This window comes from Oryx dammah, unplaced genomic scaffold (assembly GCF_014754425.2).
Source record: "Oryx dammah isolate SB20612 unplaced genomic scaffold, SCBI_Odam_1.1 HiC_scaffold_11229, whole genome shotgun sequence".
Taxonomy (NCBI): Eukaryota; Metazoa; Chordata; class Mammalia; order Artiodactyla; family Bovidae; genus Oryx; species Oryx dammah.
In genome coordinates, this window is record NW_024080622.1 from 2,844,844 (window position 1) to 2,867,202 (window position 22,359).

General features: G+C 37.6%; 1 non-coding gene across 1 annotated transcript; it reads right to left on the bottom strand.

Moving 5' to 3' along the window:
• Nucleotides 1-11,639: 11,639 nt before the first annotated feature.
• On the bottom strand, nucleotides 11,640-11,711 carry TRNAE-UUC. Its single transcript has one exon. It is a non-coding gene; the product is annotated as a tRNA-Glu (tRNA).
• Between the last annotated feature and the right edge of the window lie 10,648 nt (nucleotides 11,712-22,359).

Below are 22,359 nucleotides of genomic sequence, written 5' to 3' on the forward strand. Positions count from 1 at the left end.
CACACCGTTTCGCTTTGGAAAATAGTTTTGAAAGCTGTTTTTGCAAAATTCTCATACCTGTGCCCGGTTTCTGGCCTGAGCGATAGGGGAGGTGGTCTTGCAAGCATCCAGACTGAATTTATATGTTTCCCACATTTGCTAAATTTTGTTTGAAAACAGGTTTTTGAATCTTTTTTCTGTTTTAATCTTCTGGGGCCAGTAGAGGTTCGTCTTTCTTGCAGTTTTAATGAGTCATTTAGTAAAGTCCGATTTTGACACTATCCATTCACTAACTCCTGTCTGCCCTCCTCAAACAGTAACGCAACCCATGACAATCCAATTTTTTCTCCACTTCAGCCTTAAGATTTCAAGCCTGAATTGAATGGTTGTTAATTTCCGTGGGAACAGTGTCGCTTTCCTAATAGACTAGTTAATGGGAAGTCAGTAATCTAACTAGAAATGTACATCCAGCTGCTAGTAAAGGTTGTTCCACTCACCCAGAAATAATATTGATTCTACTAACTGATGGTCTTGGGAATTGAAAAAGTAGCCAGTTAAATGCAGGCTTTCCCTTGTGGAATATATAATAAACAATCTAAATGCTTCTTGCCTCAAGAGAGGAAAAAACCTGGAAAAGCTGAAGTAAATCTTCTCAGATTGATAAGTGAAAAATGCAGAAAGAATGATTGAGATACATCTTTATTCCCAGAACACATTTAACACCAACAACAAGCTGAGACCCTGACTTAATAATGATAGAGGGACATGGGGAGAGAGCAAGGATGTTTTTCCCAGAAACTTGATATTGGTCCCAGGATACAAAAGTGTGGACATCAACCATAAAACTTAATCATCTGTTGACTAGTTTCACTGCTTTCACTGTAGTGTCAACAATATGGATTTAAATAGCTACTTCTGAAATGCTAATTTAATGTGACAGTCGATTCCTAGTACAAACAAGACAAACCCACTTCTGAAGTCTTCAACTAATGTTTCCTCATTTTCTTTAGGTTCTGCAGCATACTATTTCTGTAACTGTTTGTAAAAACTATATGCTAAATACCTACAAAGGAGAAAAAAGCTGACACCTGTCACTAAAATGTCAGCTCCCTAAGGGCAAGAATTTTATGTTACATTCTTTTTTGTACCCTAGCGCCTGAAACAGTGCACGGTATGACAGACTGCTTGTAAATAATAAATCAATGGATGTTTTCAAATTTATTACAGATCTATTTCATATAAAAACAGTTTTAGTTTAGAATTTTTTTATTTTATCTAAAATGATCTTGGAAGTTATGGTGATCACCTTGATTGATATGATGGCTATCCTTAAATCATAATAAGTAAACCAGAATAAGATTCATAACCATTTCTGGACTTTGATGGAAAATTGGACTCTTAAGCATAAACTTCTATTTTCTTCTTTTTAAAGATTTTTAAAATGTGGCCCAGGTTGTCTCGAGTACTTATTTGGTTTATGACAGATAGTCCAAAAGTTATTTCACATTAGTGTATGCTTCTGAAAGTATGGAACTTACAAGTATAGTAATATTTTTCAAACTTCAATTATTGTTTGTAGGATATATCTATATATTTTAATATGTATATGTTATATATATATAATGTATAGTCATGTAAAATATAAATATGTACTTCCAATGCCTTTTCTCTTGAAAATTTATGTAAAGAATATATATTGTAAGCCACTGGTTCGTAATAACTTGAAGCAGAGTATGATCTACAAAATATTGAATTGCTATGTTGTACACCTGACATTAATATATTGTAAATCAACTATAGCTCAATACAAAAAAAAAAGGATATACATTTTAATACAGGGATGAAATAGGTCCAAATGTGCAAGGAATGCAGGCACTACAGTATTTTGGATATTTCGTGCTATGGAACTAATTCTATACAGCAAGACTTCCTTTACTCTCAAAGTAGAGGTCAAGAAGCAATCTAGGTAATTTCTGTAGGAAAGGTAGCAACAAAATTGTTAAAGAGAAATTTCAGTTCCTTAGAGTCTTGAAAAAAAACAACTGCTATTTTTGAACAAGCTGGTGCATTCCAAAGGTTCTTTTGTTCCTTTCATTGCTTGAACACGTTGTTATAGCTGGCTCTATCCAGGGCCAACTAATAGCTTCATTTATGAGCTACTTTTAAAATAACTATTTCTTAAATAGCCTAAGTGGATTTTTCATAAGGAAAGAAGGTAGGACGGAAGAAACATCTAAGTTTAGATTATATTTGGATTATAGGAGATTGATTTATACCATGTTCGGGAAATATTTGAGTATTTTTAATGACTGTAGTGCTGTTTTGAACTCATTCTGAGTTATCAAAAATGTTGAAATTGAAAATGTAGTAAAAATTGAAATTGAAAATAAGTTACCAGATAAGCCAACTACCTTACTTATGTGTTGTCCCCGTTGTAGGATTATGCCTATTGCCCAAATGTTTTCAAGCATTTAGCAAACACTGAATGATCATAACTATGTGCCAGACAGTAAAACCATTTAAGTAGAGAGACTTCTTGCCTCTTCTAATTTATTCCATTTTACTTGCTGCTTTCTCTTCTGTAGCATTTGTTGTCTTGTTTTGAGGATTAAAAACAGTTATTATCAGCAACTTTGCAATTTATTATGATCTTGGAATGGAGGATAAATTCTATATAAATGACTGAAAAAGACAATTCATGCTTGGCAATGAAGGATATCGTCAGCAATTTAGTAAGGTTTGTAATGACCACTGAAACTAATGATGATTTTTTAAATGAAGGCTGATACCCTCATCAGAGGCTGGTATGAACCACATCAAAACATTTTTGTTGAGCCCAGGAAAGAGATGATGATTATTATTAACCGTTGGGTTTGGACCCTTAACAGGTAATAGCTATAAAACTAAACCTTTTCCTCACACCTAAACAAGCACAGTATTTTGTTACTCATTCGTTTAAGTCCGTTTGAAGTTCAACTAGCCAGTGGACAGAGCAAGTCAGATAATTTTAAACTGTAAGTATAGAATTGGTTGTGTAATCTAACCAATCCACCAGCAACTAACTGTTCACAGCTACCAGAAAAGGTATCTATTACTTAATCAAAATTAACTTTTCAAATTTCTGAACTTAGACTTAACAGTCATAAATTTATTCTTAGAAAGAGCAACCTCTGAATTTATAGAAATTTTAAATATTATGATATAGCATACTTAAAATTTTTTTAATAATAATAATAATTAGGCTTCCCTGAGAGCTCAGTTGGTAAAGAATCTGCCTGCAATGCAGGAGACCCTCCTTCGATTCCTGGGTTCGGAAGATCTGCTGGAGAAGGGATAGGCTACCCACTCCAATATTCTTGGGTTTCCCTTGTGGCTCAGCTGGTAAAGAATCTGCCTGCAATGTGGGAGACCTGGGTTCAATCCCTGGGTTAGGAAGATCCCCTGGATAAGGGAAAGGGTAACCACTCCAGTATTCTGGCCTGGAGAATACCATGAGTTGGACAGGACTGAGTGACTTTAACTTTCAAAAAATAAAAATTTTTAAATTTAAAATAAAATTACTGATAACAAAAGTAATTTTATTTCAAGAAGGACATTGACAAACTGGAATGAGTTCACGGAGAGGAAATCAGGATGATGAAAGAGTCCAAAAACCACAACATAAAAGCAATAATTGAAGGAGGGGCTATGTTTTGATTGAGCAAGAGAGCAATCTTTGACTACCTGAAAGGACCATCATTAGAAAAGCAAATGGGCTTAGTCTTTTATGCTTAGGAGCCAAATTCATCTTGAAAAGCCCAAGAATGTCTTGCTAAATATAAGAAATATTTCTAAACATTTGAATAGTCCAAGGATGGTTCATGATACTTCAGAAGTCAAGTCCCCATCATTAATGATGGTGTTCACAAAAATTAAACCAAGACTTTTATTTCAGGAAGTTACATTATTTACAGTAGAAAGCTTGCTATCTACTCCTACTGAATCTGTGAATCTGTGCTTCCTTAGGATAAATGAATGGCATCAACAAGATGAGTCTTAAGTTCAAGAAAGGAATTTGTCCATCACTGTGGCTGGAAAGGTGAGGAATGTTATTTTGGAGAATATGAGATTTGAGTTTGGACATGAATTCATTGATTCATTCAACAAAGATGTATTGGGTATCTACTAATTGCCAGGCTCCGACAGTAAAATGGTGAGCAATGCAGAAACAGTCTCTCATGGAATGTGTCAGGCATTCCAAATAACAGCACAAATATGATGACAGACCATGAGAAATAAAAGGAAAAAAGTACTATGAACCTAATCATGTATAGCAAGGAGATCTGATATAATCTGGAGGTAAAAGTTGAATTATCAGCAGGATTAGATGGTGGATTGGAGGGTGGAAAGAGTTGTTGAACCAATGGCAATTTTAGGAACAAGTTCTTAAAGACAGTCAGGTACTTGGGGTGGTGAGAAAAGACATGACCAGAAGAATCATAAGTTTGATCAAATAAAAATCACACATGAATCTTGTTTGAGGGAAAAGATCATGTCAAGTGTTGGAGTCTGGTAGAAATCAGAATGTAAGCCCTATGGATTTGGAAGTACCTACACTGAGTTGGGGTTGCAAAGAGTGGGACACAACTGAGCAACTGAACTGAACTGACACTTGAGTTGGAAGTAGTTGCACTATGAAAGTGCAGAGACTCCAGAGACAAACCCCTGTGATTAGATTACAATTGGTATAATCAATATATATTTCTTCTGCAAATATTTTTTTTCTAAACGTCAATAGGAAATTGATCCCCCAAGCATAGAATCCACGTCCTGAAAGAATCCTTGTTCTAATTATTCAGATCACTGCTAAAGGCAAATGTGCTACATCAGATGAACAACAGATGCTACAACAGATGAATAGGTGAACAAGCAGTTACATAATACAAAAAAGTGAAAGATACATGCTGGGATGCCATTTCTAAAAACTTTGAATGTAGAAATTAGGAAACTAGAAACTTTTAATATTTTGCTGACAGTTAATTTTTAAAAAGATTTAAATATGTATTTTAAAGAATTTGAATTTTTGTGCATGAATAATTTAAAAAAAAGAATGCAACTTCCTAGTTTAGCTCAGCAAATAAGAGATACTGGTTTCAAGGTTTCAGATGATGCAAGCATTAGTAGTTTATCTAGATATATTGCTAATTTGGCAGTGCTTTAGTGTTCCAGAAATGGAAATACAAAGCAGTGCAGATGAAACAGAGGTAATCAATGTACCATATTGCATCTGTGGCAATGGTTAGAGATGATGGTATCAGCAGAGAATAAAACATTACATACTGTTTTGCTAGCAGGCAAGGTTTAGACTTATGAACATAATTTAAATTTCTTTACAGTAATAAAATTAAAACATACCCTCAAGCTTGTTGAAAATAGGGGGTATGTTAGTACTCAACTGTTGACAACTAAAACACTACTATAATGCCAGCAATATGATCTATACTTAGACTAATAATTTACAAAATAATACTTTGTGGAGGAGAGTACAGGACTCCCAGATCTTTAAAACTATTTCTGAAAAAATGCATTCTTTAAAATTTTGCCTGTCATTTCTTCAAATCAGAACAGTTGCCAGTGGGGCTAAAATAAATTTCATGTTTTGAATAATTAACTAATTTTGTCCAAAATCTTGATTTGAAAAACTGAACATAAATAAATCACATTTATTAACTTTTACCATGACTGATATAGTATAATCAGAAGATAAAATTTATAAACTTTTCCCTCTTTTTGTCATATCATGAATATTATTTTAATAGAATGTTGCAATTTAAGACTGGAATTTAAAGTGAAAGTGTTAGTTACTCAGTCATGTCCTACTCTTTGTGACCCCATAGGGTGTAGCCTGCCAGGCTTCTCTGTCCATGGGATTCTCCAGGCAAGAATACTGGAGTGTGTTGTCATTTCCTTCTCCAGGGGATCTTCCCAACCCAGGGATCAAACCTGGGTCTTCCACATTGCAGGCAGATTCTTTACCAGCTAGCCACCAGGGAAGCCCTAGAATTTAAAATATATATCATTTTTTTAAATGCTGGAATGAAGGAATTCAAAATACTTGAAAGATTAATAAGTTTAACTACATAAAATTTAAAAATTTGTACATGGGGAAAGATATGATAGTGCCAACGAAAAAAAGTCAAACTGAAAAAATCTTGCAAAATAAAAATAATTTCTTAATATGAGTAAGAATATAAAAAGATAATTCACCCAAAAATATATAAATAGAAATAAATACATGGAAAGATGTTGAACTTTAGTCATACTTTATAATAAGATTGTTTATTTAAAAATTTTACAGTAACTTTATTAATAATTTTAGTATAAGGAAATCAACCACTTTTTATCTAAATTTGATTATAAATAAATTTGTTTGATAATATCCAGGGTTGATGAACATGTAGGGAAACAGCAACTGTCATATTCTTTTATTGGGAATATACATTATTCATTCCGTTAAGATACCAATTTAACATTATCTATTGAAATGTGGAAATTTTGTTTGGTTCCATTTCTGGGGATTTCCCCTTAAGATATATGTATACAGAGAACATAGATATGTCTAAGGATATTTATTCCAGCATAATTCATAATGGAAATAGCCAAAATGCTTATCAAAAGGTAACTAATTGAAGACATGATGAAATGTACATAAAATGGAATTCTATATTGTTATTTCAAAGAATGAGGTTGCTTTATATATATTGACTTAGTAAGATACTGGCACTCTATTTAAAGTGGATAAAAAGCAGTTTCCAGAACAGCAGGTAAGGTATGATTTCAAGAGGCAAAAAGAAATATATACATACTGTATTTGTACGTGCACAAAAAGTGATTTTAAGTAGACATACCACATGTTACGTCTGATGAAGACAGAATTGAGAAAGTGGGGGTAGTAATTTTTATATGATTTTTCCTCTTTGAACCTTTATGAACGTCTATTATAAATACTTGTAAAATATTTTAAGGTAGAAAACACCTATTAAAACATGTGGCACATTAGGAATACAAGCAACATTACAAAAGAAAAAGTGTCTGTATCAGTTTAATGAATGAGTTACTAAGGTGACTGTTAGCTTCTTGAACTAAAGATCCATATCTGATTTGGCTCCAAAGCTTCCAAGTGTTTTGTATGGTGCATACACATAAATAGCCATAAAACCATGCAGTACATAAAAACTCTTCTTTTTTTTACTGGAACATTTTCTCTCTCAGATCTGAATGTTTTTTTTCAAGTCCTGACTCAAATACCAGCTCAGGTTCAGACATAATTATCATTTATTGATTGCCAGCTGTAGATCTGGCATTACTCTATATGCTTCCACATGTTTTATCTCTCTTCATTGTTTAAAATCTTCATAAAAATTCTGTGACAGATGTGAGTCTTTGTCACATTTTTATTTGCATATAAAAACTAGGCTTAGCAGTTATGAGGCTTACTAAGTGTGTCACATGTCATAGTAAGAAGCAACGGCAAAAGAGGAAACCAGGTCTCTGAAATCGAAATTCTGGATTCATTCCACTGTACTTCTTCATGGACTTCACCCTGATTCCTCAAACAGCAAGTGATATTTTCCAATATTTCAACCCTTGCAGTGTGTAAAAATCACCAAAGAATTTTTTTTCAGTTTTTTTATTGTGCTAAAATATACATAACATAAAAATTATCTTAACCATTTTAAGTATACAGTTCAGTGGTACTAAATGCATTCATAATGTGCAACCATCACTAGCATCCATCTCCATAACTATTTTCATCTTGTAAAACTGAAACTCTATACTCAAATAGTAACTGTCCATTCTTCCTTCCCTATAGCTCCTGGCAACCACCATTCTACTTCCTGTCTATGATTTTGACTAGTGTAAGTATTTCATATAAGTGGAATCATTCCATATTTATCTTTTCATGATTGGTTTGTTTGCCTTAGGATAATGGCCCCAGGTTCACTCACATTGCAGCATATGTCAGAATATTCTTCCTTTTTAAGAATAAATAATATTCCATTATATGTATATTACCACATTTTGCTTACCCATTCATCTATCAAGGGACACTTGGGTTGCTTCCCTGTTTCAGCAGCTGTGAATGATGCTGCCATGAACATGGACATACAAATATCTCTTCAAGTACCTCTCTTCAGTTGTTTTGGATATATATCCAGAAGTTGAATTGTTGAATCATCTGTTCAGTTCAGTTCAGTTCAGTCACTCAGTCACGTCTAACTCTTTGCGAACCCATGGACTGCAGCACGCCAGGCTTCCCTGTCCTTCACCAACTCCCAGAGCTTGCTCAAACTCATATCCCTCAAGCTGGGATGCCGTCTAACCATCTCATCCTCTGTTGCCCCCTTCTCCTCCCGCTTTCAATCTTTCCCAGCATCAGGGTCTTTTCCAATAAGTCAGTTCTTCACATCAGGTGGCCAAAGTATTGGAGCTTCAGTTTCAACATCAGTCCTTCGATGAATACTCAGGATTGATTTCTTTTACGATTGACTGGTTTGATCTCCTCGCAGTCCAAGGAACTCTCAAGAGTCTTCTCCAACACCACAGTTCAAAAGCATCAATTCTTCAGTGCTCAGATTTCTTTATACTCTTAACTCCCACAACCATACATGACTACTGGAAAAACCATAGCTTTGACTAGATGGACCTTTGTCGGCAAAGTAATATCTCTGCTGTTGAATATGCTGTCTAGGTTGGTCATAGCTTTTCTTCCAAGGAGCAAGTGTCTTTTAATTTCATGGGTGAAGTCACCATCTGCAGTCATTCTGGAGCCCAAGAAAATAAAGTCTGTCACTGTTTCCATTGTTTCCCCATCTATTTGCCATGAAGTGATGGGACTAGATGCCATGATCTTAGGTTTTGAATGTTGAGTTTTAAGCCAGCTTTTTCACTTTCTTCTTTCACTTTCATCAAGAAGCTCTTCAGGTCTTCTCAATATTCTGCCATAAGAGTAGTGTCATCTGCATATCTGAGGTTATTGATATTCCTCCCAGCAGCCTTGATACCAACATGTGCTTCATCCAGCCAGGCATTTTGCATGATATACACTGAGCAGAAGTTAAATAAACAGAGTGACAGTATAAGCCTTGACATATTCCTTACCCAACTTTGAACCAGTCCATTGTTCTATCTCTGGGTTCTAAATGTTGCTTCCAACCTACATACAGGTTTCTCAGGAGGCAAGTAAGATGGTCTGGTACTCCCATCTCATGAAGAATTTTCCACAGTTTGTTGTGATCCACACAGTCAAAGGCTTTGGCACAGTCAATAAAGCAGAAGTAGCTGTTTTTCTGGAACTCTTGCTTTTTCAATGATCCAATGAATGTTGGCAATTCGATCTCTAGTTCCTCTGCCTTTTTAAAATCCAGCTTGAATATCTGGAAGTTCTCGGTTCACATACTATTGAAGACTCACCTGGAGAATTTTGAGCATTACTTTGCTAGTGTGTGAGATGAGTGCAATTGTGTGGTAGTTCGAACATTCTTTGGCATGACCTTTCTTTGGGATTGGAATGAAAACTGACCTTTTCCAGTCCTGTGGCCACTGTTTTCCAAATAGGCTGGCATATTGAGTGCAGCACTTTCACAGGATCATCTTTTAGGATTTCAAATAGCTCTGCTGGAATTTCATCACCTTCACTAGCTTTGTTCATAGTGATGCTTCCTAAGGCCCACTTGACTTTGCATTCCAGGATGTCTGGCTCTAGGTGACTGATCATACCATCATAGTTATCTGGGTCATTAAGATTTTTTTGTATAGTTCTGTGTATTCTTGCCTCCTCTTCTTAATATTTTCTCCTTCTGTTAGATCCATACCATTTCTGTCCTTTATTGTGCCTATCTGCATGAAATGTTCTGTTGGTATCTCTAGTTTTCTTAAAGAAATCTCTAGTCTTTCCCATTCTATTTTTTTCCTCTATTTCTTTGCATTGATCACTGAGGAAAGAAAAAAGTGAAAGTGAAAGTCTTTCTGCAGCTTCTGCTGCTAAGTCGCTTCAGTTGTGTCTAACTCTGTGCGACCCCATAGACGGCCGCCCACCAGACTCCCCCATCCCTGGGATTCTCTAGGCAAGAACACTGGAGTCGGTTGCCATTTCCTTCTCCAATGCATGAAAGTGAAAAGTGAAAGTGAAGTCGCTCAGTTGTGTCCAACTCTTTGTGACCCTGTGGACTATACAGTCCATGGAATTCTCCAGGCCAGAATACTGGAGTGGGTAGCTATTCCCTTCTCCAGAGAATCTTCCCAACCCAGGGATCAAACCCAGGTCTCCCACATTGCAGGTGGATTCTTTACCAGCTGAGCCACAAGGGAAGCCCAGAACACTGAGGAAGGCTTTTTTATCTCTCCTTGCTATTCTTTGGAACTCTGCATTCAGATGGGTATATCTTTCCTTTTCTCCTTTGCCTTTAGAGTCTCTGCTCAGCTAGTTGTAAGGCCTCCTCAGACAACCATTTTACCCTTTTGCATTTCTTTTTCTTGGGGATGATCTTGATCACTCTCTCCTGTACAATATCATGAACCTCTGTCCATATTTTCAGGTACTCTATCAGATCTAATCCCTTGAATCTGCTTGTCACTTCCACTGTATAATCGTAAGGGATTTGATTTAGGTCATACCTGAATAGTCTAATGGTTTTTTCTACTTTCTTATATTTAAGTCTGAATTTGGCAATAAGGATTTCATAATCTGAGTCAGAGTCAGCTCCTGGTCTTATTTTTGTAGACAGTATAGAGCTTCTCCATCTTTGGCTGTAAAGAATATAATCAATCTGATTTCAGTGTTGACCATCTGGTGCTGTCCATGTGTAAAGTCCTCTAGTGTTGTTAGAAGAATCATACGGTAATTCTATTTTTAATTTTTTTGGGAAAACACTGTACTGTTTCCCACAGTATATACCGTTTTGCATCCCCACCAGTAGCACACAAGGGTTTCAATTTCTCCACATCCTCACCAACAATTGTTATATTCTGCCTTTTAGACAATAACTATTCCAACATATGAGGTGATATCTCATCTCACTGCAGTTTTGATTTGCATTTCCCTGAAGATTTGTGCTATTGAGCATATTTTCATGTGCTTATTGGCCATTTGTACATTTTCTTTGGGGAAATATCTATTTAAAGTTTTTGCCCATTTGGGGGGGACTTCCCTGGTGGTCCAGTGGTTAGGACTCTGCTTCTATTGCAGGGGGCATGGGTTCATGCCCTGGTTGGGGAATTAAGGTCCCACATGCCACTTGATGTGGCCAAAAAGTAAAAAAAAAATTAAAACATAAAGTTTTTGCCCATTTTTGAATCAGGTTGTTTTGTTGTTTAGTTTTAGTAGTTCTCTTTATGTACTGGATATTAATCCCCCATATATGATATGCAAATATTTTCCCCCGTTCTTTGAGTTGACCTTTTACTTTGTTGATACTGACTTTTGATGCAGAAAATGTTTTCATTTTTGTGAAGTGCAATTTGGCTATTTTTTCTTTTGTTTCCTGTGCTTTGACGTCCTATCCAAGAATTCACCTCTAAATCCAGTGTTATGAAGCTTTTGCCCTATATTTCATCTAAGAGTTTTTTAATGGCCATTTTTTATTGTGGGGGGAGGACCCACATGGCTTGTGGGTTCTTAGTTCCCTGTCCAGGGATTGAACCTGGGCCACAGCAGTGAAAGTGCTGAGTCCTAACCACTGGACTGCCAGGGAATTCCTTTGTCTAGGAGTTTTTATAGTTTCAGGAATTATTTTAAGTATTACAGTCTTTAATGCCTTTTGAGTTAGTTTTTATGCACAGTATTGTATAAGTTCCAACTTCATTCTTTTGAATGTGGATATCCAGTTTTCCTAGCACCATTTATTGAAAAGATTATCCTTTCCCCATTGAATGGTCTTGGCATTCTTGTCAAAAATAATTTAGCCATGGGTTAAATGCATCGGTTTGTTTCTGGGCTGTCAATTCTATTTCACTGGTCTATATGTGTCTGTCTTTATGCCTATGACAAACTGTTTTGACTGCTATAGTTTTCTGATGAGTTCTGAAGTCAGGAAGTATGATTTCATACTCCAGCTTTGTTCTTTTTAAATATTATTTGGCTATTCAGAGTCCTTTATGTTTTCACATAAATTTGGGTATGGATTTTTCTACTTCTGAAAAAAAATCATTGGGATTTTTATAGGGATTGCATTGAATTTGTAGATCACTCTGAGTAGAATTGACATCTCTTAACAATATTAAGTCTTCCAGTCTATAAACATGGGTTCATTCACTTCAGTCGCTCAGTCGTGTCCAACTCTTTGTGACCCCATGAACTGCAGTACGCCAGGCCTCCCTGTCTATCACCAACTCTCAGAGCCCACCCAAACCCATGTCCACTGAGTCAGTGATGCCATCCAACTCATCCTCTGTCATCTGCTTCTCCTCTTGCCCTCAATCTTTCCCAGCATCAGGGTCTTTTCAAATGAGTCAGCTCTTCACATCAGGTGGCCAAAGTATTGGAGTTTTAGCTTCAACATCAGTCCTTCCAATGAACAGCCAGGACTTATCTCCTTTAGGATGGACTGGTTGGATCTCCTTGCAGTCAAAGGAACTCTCAAGAGTCTTCTCCAACACCACAGTTCAAAAGCATCAATTCTTCAGCACTCAGCTTTCTTCACAGTCCAACTCTTACATCCATACATGACCACTGGAAAAACCATAGCCTTGACTAGATGGACCTTTGCTGACAAAGTGATGTCTCTTCTTTTTAATATGCTGTCTAGGTTGGTCATAACTTTCCTTCCAAGGAGTACATTTCCATTTATTTATATCTTCTTTAATTTGTTTCAACAACATCTTGCAGTTTTCACTGTACAGGTTTTCTGTCACTGGTTAATTCCTAAGAATTTTATTCTTTCTGATGCTATTGTAAATGGAATTATTTTCATAAGTTTCTTTTCAGATTATTTATTGTTTGTGTATAGAAATACAATGGATTTTTGCAGGTTAATTTTGTATCCTGCTACTTTGCTGATAACCTCAGATAAGCAGATGACACCACCCTTATGGCAGAAAGTGAAGAGGAACTAAAAAGCCTCTTGATGAAAGTGAAAGAGGAGAGTGGAAAAGTTGGCTTAAAGCTCAACATTCAGAAAACTAAGATCATGCCATCATCACTTAATGGCAAGTAGATGGGGAAGCAGTGGAAACAGTGGTTAATTTTATTTTCTTGGGCTCCAAAATCACAGCAGATGGTGATTGCAGCCATGAAATTAAAAGACACTTACTCCTTGGAAGGAACATTATGACCAACCTAGACAGCATATTCAAAAGCAGAGACATTACTTTGCCAACAAAGGTCCGTCTAGTCAAGGCTATGGTTTTTCCAGTAGTCATGTATGGATGTGAGAGTTGGACTATAAAGAAAGCTGAGCACCAAAGAATTGATGCTTTTGAACTGTGGTGTTGGAGAAGACTCTTGAGAGTCCCTTGGACTGCAAGGAAATCCAACCAGTCCATCCTAAAGGAGATCAGTTCTGAGTGTTCATTAGAAGGACTGATGTTGAGGCTGAAACTCCAGTACTTTGGCCACCTCATGCGAAGAGCTGACTCATTTGAAAAGACCCTGATGCTGGGAAAGACTGAGGGCAAGAGGAGATGCAGATGACAGAGAATGAGATGGTTGGATGGCATCATCAACACAATGAACATGAGTTTGGGTAAACTCCAGGAGTTGGTGATGGACAGGGAGGTCTGGTGTGCTGCGGTCCCTGGGGTTGCAAACAGTCAGACACTACTGGGTGACTGAACTGAACTTTGCTGAATTCATTAGTATTAGCAGTTCTTTTTGTGGACTCTTTAGGGTTTTCTACATATAAGATATAAATCTATGATGAGATTTAAGACATACTACCCCATAATATATGACTTCCCTAGTAGCTCAGTCGGTAAAGAATCTGTTTGCAGTGCAAGAGACCCGGGTTTGATCCCTGGGTGGGGAAGATCCCCTGGAGAGGGAAATGGCAAACCACTCCAGAATCCTTGCCTGGAAAATTCCATAGACAAAGGAGCCTGATGGGCTGCAGTCCATGGGGTCGCAAAGAGTTGGGCATGACTGAGTGACTAACACTTTCACCCCATAATATGGCACCTTGGTATGTTGGATATTTTTGGCTAAAGGAATTTGAGAAAATGATATGAACAGGAAAGTCATTTTCACCTTCCCCCACAAACTTTCTCCCCTGAAGCAAGTCACCTTGTTTCATGAGCAAGTTTCATGTCATGAGAGAAGATGCCCTCTGTTTACCAAGAGGAAATGAGCATCCTTATCTCCAAATAAAGGGTCACAAAGGGCTTCCCTGGTGGCTCAGCTGGTAAAGAATCCACTTGCAATGAGGTAGACTTCAGTTCTATTCCTCGGTTGGGGTAACGGCTACCCACTCAAGTATTCTGGCCTGGAGAATTCCATGGACTGTATAGTCCATGAGGTCACAAAGAGTTGGACATGAGGTCACAAAGAGTTGGACATGACTGAATGAGTTTCACTAAGGAAAATCTAATCAAACTGGCCTTGCTAAGTTTCATTCAGTTTACTATACTTCATACTCTTTGAACTATGATTTTTCTTAATAACTCTCTATACTTTATCATGGAGAAGGCGATGACACCCCACTCCAGTACTCTTGCTTGGAGAATCCCAGGGACGGGGGAGCCTGGTGGGCTGCCGTCTATGGGGTCGCACAGAGTCGGACACGACTGAAGCAACTTAGCAGCAGCAGCAGCATACTTTATCAAACTTGGCATAAAAATATTTAGGTTTAACTGTTTCTTTGGTCTCTGTTTCTTTATGAAAGTTCTCATACCACATAAAACAACTAAGTTTTTATGGTTTTCTCCTGTTACTCTGTCTTTGCCTGTTTAATTTTCAGGTGCAACCAGGGATAAGAGGATTGAGGGAAATCTTTTAGTTCTTTGCATCTGCAAGCAGAGATAATTTTATTTCTTCCTTTCCAATTTGGATATTTTGTATTCATTTTCTTGCCTAATTGCTCTGGGTAGAACTTCTAGTGCTATGTTGAATGGAAGTGGCAAAAGTGAGCATCTTTGCCTTGTTCCTCATCTTAGAAAGAATACTTTCAATTTTTCATCACTGAGTATTATTTTCACTCTGTGATTTTCACAACATGGATTTTATTATATTGAGGGAATTTATTTATATTCCTTGGTTGTTGAAGGTTTTTATCATACTAGAGTGTTCAATTTACCAAATGCTTTTTCTGCCTCAATCATATAAGTGAGGTTTTTGGGGTTTTTTTTTTTGTATGTTGAACCATCCTTTTACTCCAGAAATGAGTCTCACTTGGTCATGGTGTATAATACTTTCAATATACTGATATATTTGTTTTGCTAGTATTTTATTAAGAATTTTTGTATCAACATTCATAAGGGATGTTGATCTATAGTCTCTTCTTGTAGTGTCTTTGTCTGGCTTTGATATTAATAGATGTGTTAATTTTTGAAAGATGTTTAGATCACAGACCAATGGAATTAGAATTTCTGCAGTTGATAGTTGCATATTAAAAAAAAAAAAAACCAACTGCATAAGCCATTCTGATGCATACCAAGGGTTGAGGACTGCTAGGCTTATCCACACCTTATACATCTTTGAATTTCCCTAGTGCTTTGTGAAAAGCAGTTGCCTAATAATATTCGTTGTTATTCATAATCATTAATGATTTTGTAAATTCAAATGTAAAATTAGAGATACATCTCTAGAAAGAAAAGTCCAAGTAATTTGGTGATACGAACACCGTGAAGATAAAATAGCATAAGCTCTAGGGAGGTAGTGGACAATGAAGTTGAGAGGTGAAACAATTGGGACACAAAGGTGTGCTCAAACACATCTTAGATGTTAACAGCCATAAGGAAAGAATAAGGAAAACAGGCTTATTAGGTCACTCCCTCAGACTACATTGGAGAAGGAAATGGCAACCCACTCCAGTATTCTTGCTTGGAAAATCCCATGGACAGAGGAGCCTGACGGGCTTGGAGGGCTACAGTCTATGGGGTCGCAGAGTCAGATGTGACTGAACGACTAACACTTTCACTCAGGCTACATACTGCCCTTTTATGATGGCTTTGCTCTTCGTTTTCCTTTGAAAGGCACCCTTATGTTATCCAGATCACACATGCATAAAAATGTTCACGCGATCTTGGGAGAATAAGGAGTTTGCCTTCATTCCTCTCCTGGTCCACAGTTGTGTCTCTTGTTTCAACAGTATTTGGTCAGAACAGACCCAGGGACACCCTTTCTTCCAGCCTCCTGTCATCCTCCAACCTTTTTTCCAGTCACAGTCTTCAGAACCAACCATTCAGCCATCCTCAACCTCCAGGACCAGCCAACGGTATGGAGCTCAGCTCCTTATTGCTGATCAACCATAAACTTCCAGATTCATAAGAATTATTCTGCCAAGGTGCAGGCCATTGCCATCCTACCTTTCTCTGGGCTTCTATTTTGAAGGCAGTGATGTGGCTCTGGAGGGTATGAGCCGCTTTTTTCATGAATGGGCCAAAGAGAAGTGTATCTCTTGAAAATGCAAAACCAGTGCAGTAGCTGAGCTCTCTTCTAAGACAAGGAGAAGTGTTCTCAAGATGAATGGGGTATACCTAGAATTCTAGGTTTACAACCATCTCATGAACCAAGCTTTTTGGATTTGCATGCCCTAGGTTCTACCCTAATAAATCTCCATCTCTGTGACTTCCTGGAGAGCCACTTTCTAGACGAAAAGGTGAAACTCATCAAGAAGTCGGCCACTATCTAACTAAACTCAACAGGCTGGAGGCCCCCAGACTGCGCTAAGCGGGTATCTCTTCAAAAGAGCTCACCCTCAAGCATGCCAAGGAGCCTCTAGAATGGAGCCCAGTGTCATTTAAGGAGCCCTGGCATCCCCCTGCTTTTAGGGCCTTGGCCTGAAGACTCCCTGCAGCCACTAAACAGCTTTTTAAAAAATTTATTTCATTGAAGGATAATTGATTTACAATGTTGTGTTAATTTCTGCTGTTTGGAAAAGTGATTCAGTTATACAAATATATACATTTTTTTCATATTCTTTTCCATTATGTTTATCACAGGATATTGAATATAGTTCCGTGTGCTATGCAGCAGGTCCTTGTTGTTCATCCATTCTACATATACTAGTTTGCATCTGCTGATCCCAAATTTCCAGTCCACTCCTCTGCCGCCTTCCCTCCCCATGAGCAATGGTAAGTCTGTTTTCTATGTCTATGAGTCTGTTTCTGTTTTATAGGTAAGCTCACCTGTGTCAGCTTTTAGATTCCATATGTAAGTGACCTCGTATGGTATCTATCTTTCTCTTTCTGGCTTACTTCACTTAGTATGATAATCTCTAAGTCCATCCATGTTGCTGCAAATGGCATTGTTTTATTCTTTTTACGGCCGAATAATATTCTGCTGTACACATTCCACATCTTCTTTACACCAGTCATCTGTTGATGGACATTTAGGTTGTTTCCATGTCTTGACTGTTATAAATAGTGCTGCTATGAACATTGGGTGCATTATGTTTCAAATTATAGTTTTGTCTGGCTGTATGCCCAGGAGTGGGATTGCTGAATCTTATGGCAACTCTATTTTTACTATTTTTGAGCAGCTTCCATGCCATTTTCCATAATGTCTGCACCAATTTACATTCCCACCAACAGTGTAGGAAGGTTCCCTTTTCTCCATACCCTTCTAGCATTTGTTATTTGTAGAAATTTTTTTTTCTCAAAATTGTCCTGAATCAGGATAGAATCCATGTCTTCTTCATTAGCAAGCAGATTCTTTACCTTTGAACTACTAAGGAAGCATCCATTTTGTAGGCTTTTTAATGATGGCTATTCTGACCCATTGTAGTTTTAATTTTCATTTCTCTAATAATTAGCAATGTTTAGTATCTTTTTATGTGTACTAGATAGCTTTTTAACCACCATGGAGCCACTCACAAGGAGTGGACCAAGTGGAAATAATATTTCTACGGAAAAAAAAAGCTTGCCTTGACTCTCCCAGATTCCCTTAAACTTGTAAGGAAGCAAAAGAAGACTAGAACATGCTGGCAGTGCTTTGAAAATGGATGAATTTGTCTAGGAGGAGAAGGGGACTTAAGGGGACCACAGCAAGAATGTGGTTGAACAGGACTGACTGCAGATGCCGCATAAAACACGGTGTTCCTTACCTAAGGAGTTATCTATTAAAGCAGCCCAATCTTGCTGATATCTCTGCCTGTCAGTTGGATACTTTTATAATAACAAAAAAGTTTTTGTGTGTATGTATAATACATACTAACTGATGCTTCACTTTTCTCAGTCAATCTCTTATATTAACAATCGGTATAAGAATTTAGAGGTCTTGTTAGAATCTGCTGTAATTAGATTTTCCCTGAAATGGGTTACTTTCTTTACATGATAGAGTTAAGATTGCCAGGCGAAATATCAACAACCTCAGATAGTCAGATGATACCGCTCTAATGGCAGAAAGTGAAGAGGAACTAAAGAACTTCTTGATGAGGGTGAAAGAGGAGTGAAAAAACTGGCTTAAAACTCAACATAAAACAAACCTAAGATCATGGCGTTTGGTCCCTTTATTTCATTTTAAACAGAAGGGGGAAAAGTGGAAACAGTGACAGATTTGGGTTCCAAAACACTGTGAATGGTGACTGCAGCCATGAAATGAAAAGACGCTTGCTCCTTGGAAGGAAAGCTATGACCAACCTAGACAGCGTATTTAAAAGCAAAGACATCACTTTGCCAACAAAGGTCCAAATAGTCAAAGCTAAGGTGTTCCCAGTAGTCATGTATGGATGTGAGAGTTGGATCATAAGAAAACTGGATGCCAAAGAACGATGCTTTTGAAATGTGGTGCTGGAGAAGACTCTTGAGAGTTCCTCTGACAGTAATGAGATCAAACCAGTCAATCCTAAAGGAAATCAACCCTGACTATTCATTGGAAGGACTGATGCTGAAACTAAAGCTCTAATACTTTGGCCACCTGATGCGAAGAGCGGACTCATTGGAAAAGACCCTCATGCTAGGAAAGATGGGAGGCAAAAGGAAAGGGGGTGACAGAGGATGATATGGTTAGATTGTATCACCAACTCAGTGGACTTGAAATTGAGCAAACTCCAGGAGATAGTGAAGGACAGGGAAGCCTGGCACGCCACAGTCCATGGGATCGCAAAGAGCTGGACACAACTTGGCAACTGAACAAATAGTAGAGTATATCCTTGAGGTGTTTTTCATAATCTTCACAATAATAATCATTAATGAATATCTTTAGAACATTAGCTGTTTGATAAAGATACACAATATTATAAAATATAATTCCTACCCTTAATGGGCTTCCAGCCTCACAAGGGAGACATAACAGTTATATAAAAAGTAATTACCCAAATACACAAAGTAATATAAGTTCTGTATTAAATGAAATATACTCACCATATTACTTTATGAGTTCACATGGTCTGTGTCCTTAAGGAGCGTGTAAAGATCCTGGATAGGTAACCGATAATTTCAACATTACATGATAAAGTATGCACAAGGTACTAGGGAAACACAAGGCTGGAATGTTTAGCACAGCTTGTTGTTCAAAGATTTGGAGAAAGTGCTGCTTGAGCAGATCTGGAAGGATGAATGTGAGACTGACAGATGAGCAAACATGGGCAGGCCTTTCAAAGTTACAGTAACTGCATAAACAAAAGCTCTTAAGTGGGAAAAAGCACGCCATGTTGAAGGAACAGGCAGAATTATTACAGTGTCAAGCACATGATTAGGATTTATGGGGGATAAGTTTGGTCAGGTCATGAAGGGCTTGTGAGCCATGCTAATGAAGAGCTCGAACCTAGGCTCTAAGCAGTGGGAGCCATTAAAAGCATTTAAGCAGGGGGATGACATAATTAGATTCATGTTTTTAAATATCTAAGTGCAGCATGGAGGACAGATTAAAGGAAATAAGGCCGCAGGCAGGCTGATTACTTAAGATTATAGTGCTGTAGTTTAGGCGAAATATCATTAAGGGCCATAATTGGATATAAATGAACTATCCAAAGAGGACAGATTGGGAGATTTCAAGGAGGAAAAATAAGAAGTACTTGGTTATTTATTGGATGTATATGAAGGAGAGCATAGAGTCTAGAATAAGTGGGTTGCTGTTTTTTTTTTTTTTAATTTAGATAATAGTCACATGAACTGAGATTGAGAAAAGTGGGAAATCAACAGGTTTAGAGGAACAGATGAACAGATCTAATTTGAGGAAGGGAAGGAGAAAGTAGAAGCTAGAAAGGAATAAAAGCTCAAAGACAGTTTTTTGTTTATATGTTTTAGTGTGAATAACTTGATCATGCTCGTAGGCTATGAGTCCCAGCATTGCATCTTATGCTGCATAGCACTCAATAAATTATTTGTTGAAAGAATGAAAAGAATGAGTTAAGAGGAAGACGTTGACGATAGAGAGCATGACTGATAAAGCAAGGTCCTGGGAAAACAAGACATAGAAAACCCAAGGGCAGAGGTAGATGAGTTAGCCTGGAGCAACAGAAGGATATCTCATCCTTTGAGATCCATGGGAAGTATGTGGCCATGGTGGGAAATGAAGCCACATTTCTAGGAGTGGGAGAAGTTTAGATATCTGTTGCTTGATGACCTTGATTTTGTTAATGAAATGGAAGCAAGTTAGCCAGCTTAAGAGAAAAAGTCAAGTGCTTGAGTGGACTGAGAATTGTGAGGGAACCATTGCTGACTGGAGTGGGAGAGAGTGCTTTCACCACAAGTAACCTTAGAAGGTGGCAGAGGGAGATTTTACTATGAGAGAGAAAGCCATTTGACAATGGCAGATGCAGGGACTAAAGTGATGTGCTTTAAAGATGGATGAAGGGGCCACAAGCCAAAGAATATAGGTGACTGCTAGAAACTGAAAAAAGCAAGTTAATATATTCCCACGTCAGAAGAAACCAAATTTCCTGACATCTTGACCTTAGCCTAAAGAAACTGATTTTTGACCCCTGACTTCCAGAACTGTAACAGAACAAACTTGTGTTGTTTTAAGCTACTAAATTTGTAATAATTTGTTACAGTAGAAATAGGAATGGAGAAGGAAATGGCAATCCACTCCAGTACTCTTGCCTGGAAAATCCCATGGACGGAGGAGCCTGGTAGGCTACTGTCTATGGGGTCGCAGAGTCGGACACGTCTGAGCGAGAAACTAATATAAGTGGTAAAAGAAGGCTTGTCAGAAAAGCTAGACATTGGAGGGATGGTAGGACATCTATAAACGAAGACAAGGGAATGGGGAAATGGGTGATAAAAAATGTAGGTAGTAACAAGCTGACAGTGCCCACAGCGTACTCAGGAACTAGGAGACAAGAAGAAAAAGTGTGCTGGAAAAGGAGGCTGAATTGGTGGGGTCCATCAAATGCTGAGGACCTAGATTGCCTCCTTAATGAGTTGTGCTGTGCTCTGCAGGCTTAGGAGAGCAACCGAAGAAAGAAAAGTTGATGCATAAGACTTTAGAGCAGAGAAATACTTCAAATAGGAAGACTATGTAAGTTTCCATTAATATAAATATTAGATGATAAGATCCTTCATTAGTGGTAGTGGCACTATGCACCTCTCAGAGTTCTCCAGGGAAACAGAACGGGTGTATGTATGTATATACAAAGAGACTGATTGTAAGGAATTGGCTTAATCATTTGTGGGGGCTGATAAGTCTGAAATGCTTAGGGCAGGCCCTCAGGCTGAAGACTTAGAATTTAGGCAGAAGTTGAGGAGACAAAATCACTTCCTCTCTGGGAAACCTCAGTTTTTGTCCACTCAGAACCAAACACTGGTATAAAGATTATCTTAAGCTGAAGATATTTGAAATTTTCAACAGATGGAGAAAAATCATTCTCAGAGCTCATCTTATCTGACTAAAAGCAGCAACTTCTGGGAAATTAGGCTACCATAAATTCTTCTTCAAGGTAGATCTATTCCCAGAAGGGAGACTATGAAAAAGAGCTACCCCTTCTACAAAGGAGGTTTCCTTATGGTCCTGAAGGAGCAGGAAAGACTACTCAAACCTGTATAGACAAACATTATCACAACCTTTCTTATCTCCTGTTTGTTCTCTTGAAAATCCATTATCTTGTTTTCCCATAAATGCCTTTCTCCATCTTCCCTTCACCTAATATTAAGATGGTATGTAAATCCCAAATTCTAACCACTCCTTTGAGTTCTCACAGAGTTCTCCTGCTATATGCACATTGCATAAATAAACTCCATTTTCTCTTCCTGTTAATTGGTCTTGATCAGTTCAATTTGCAGCTCCCATTCACTTAACCTAAGAGG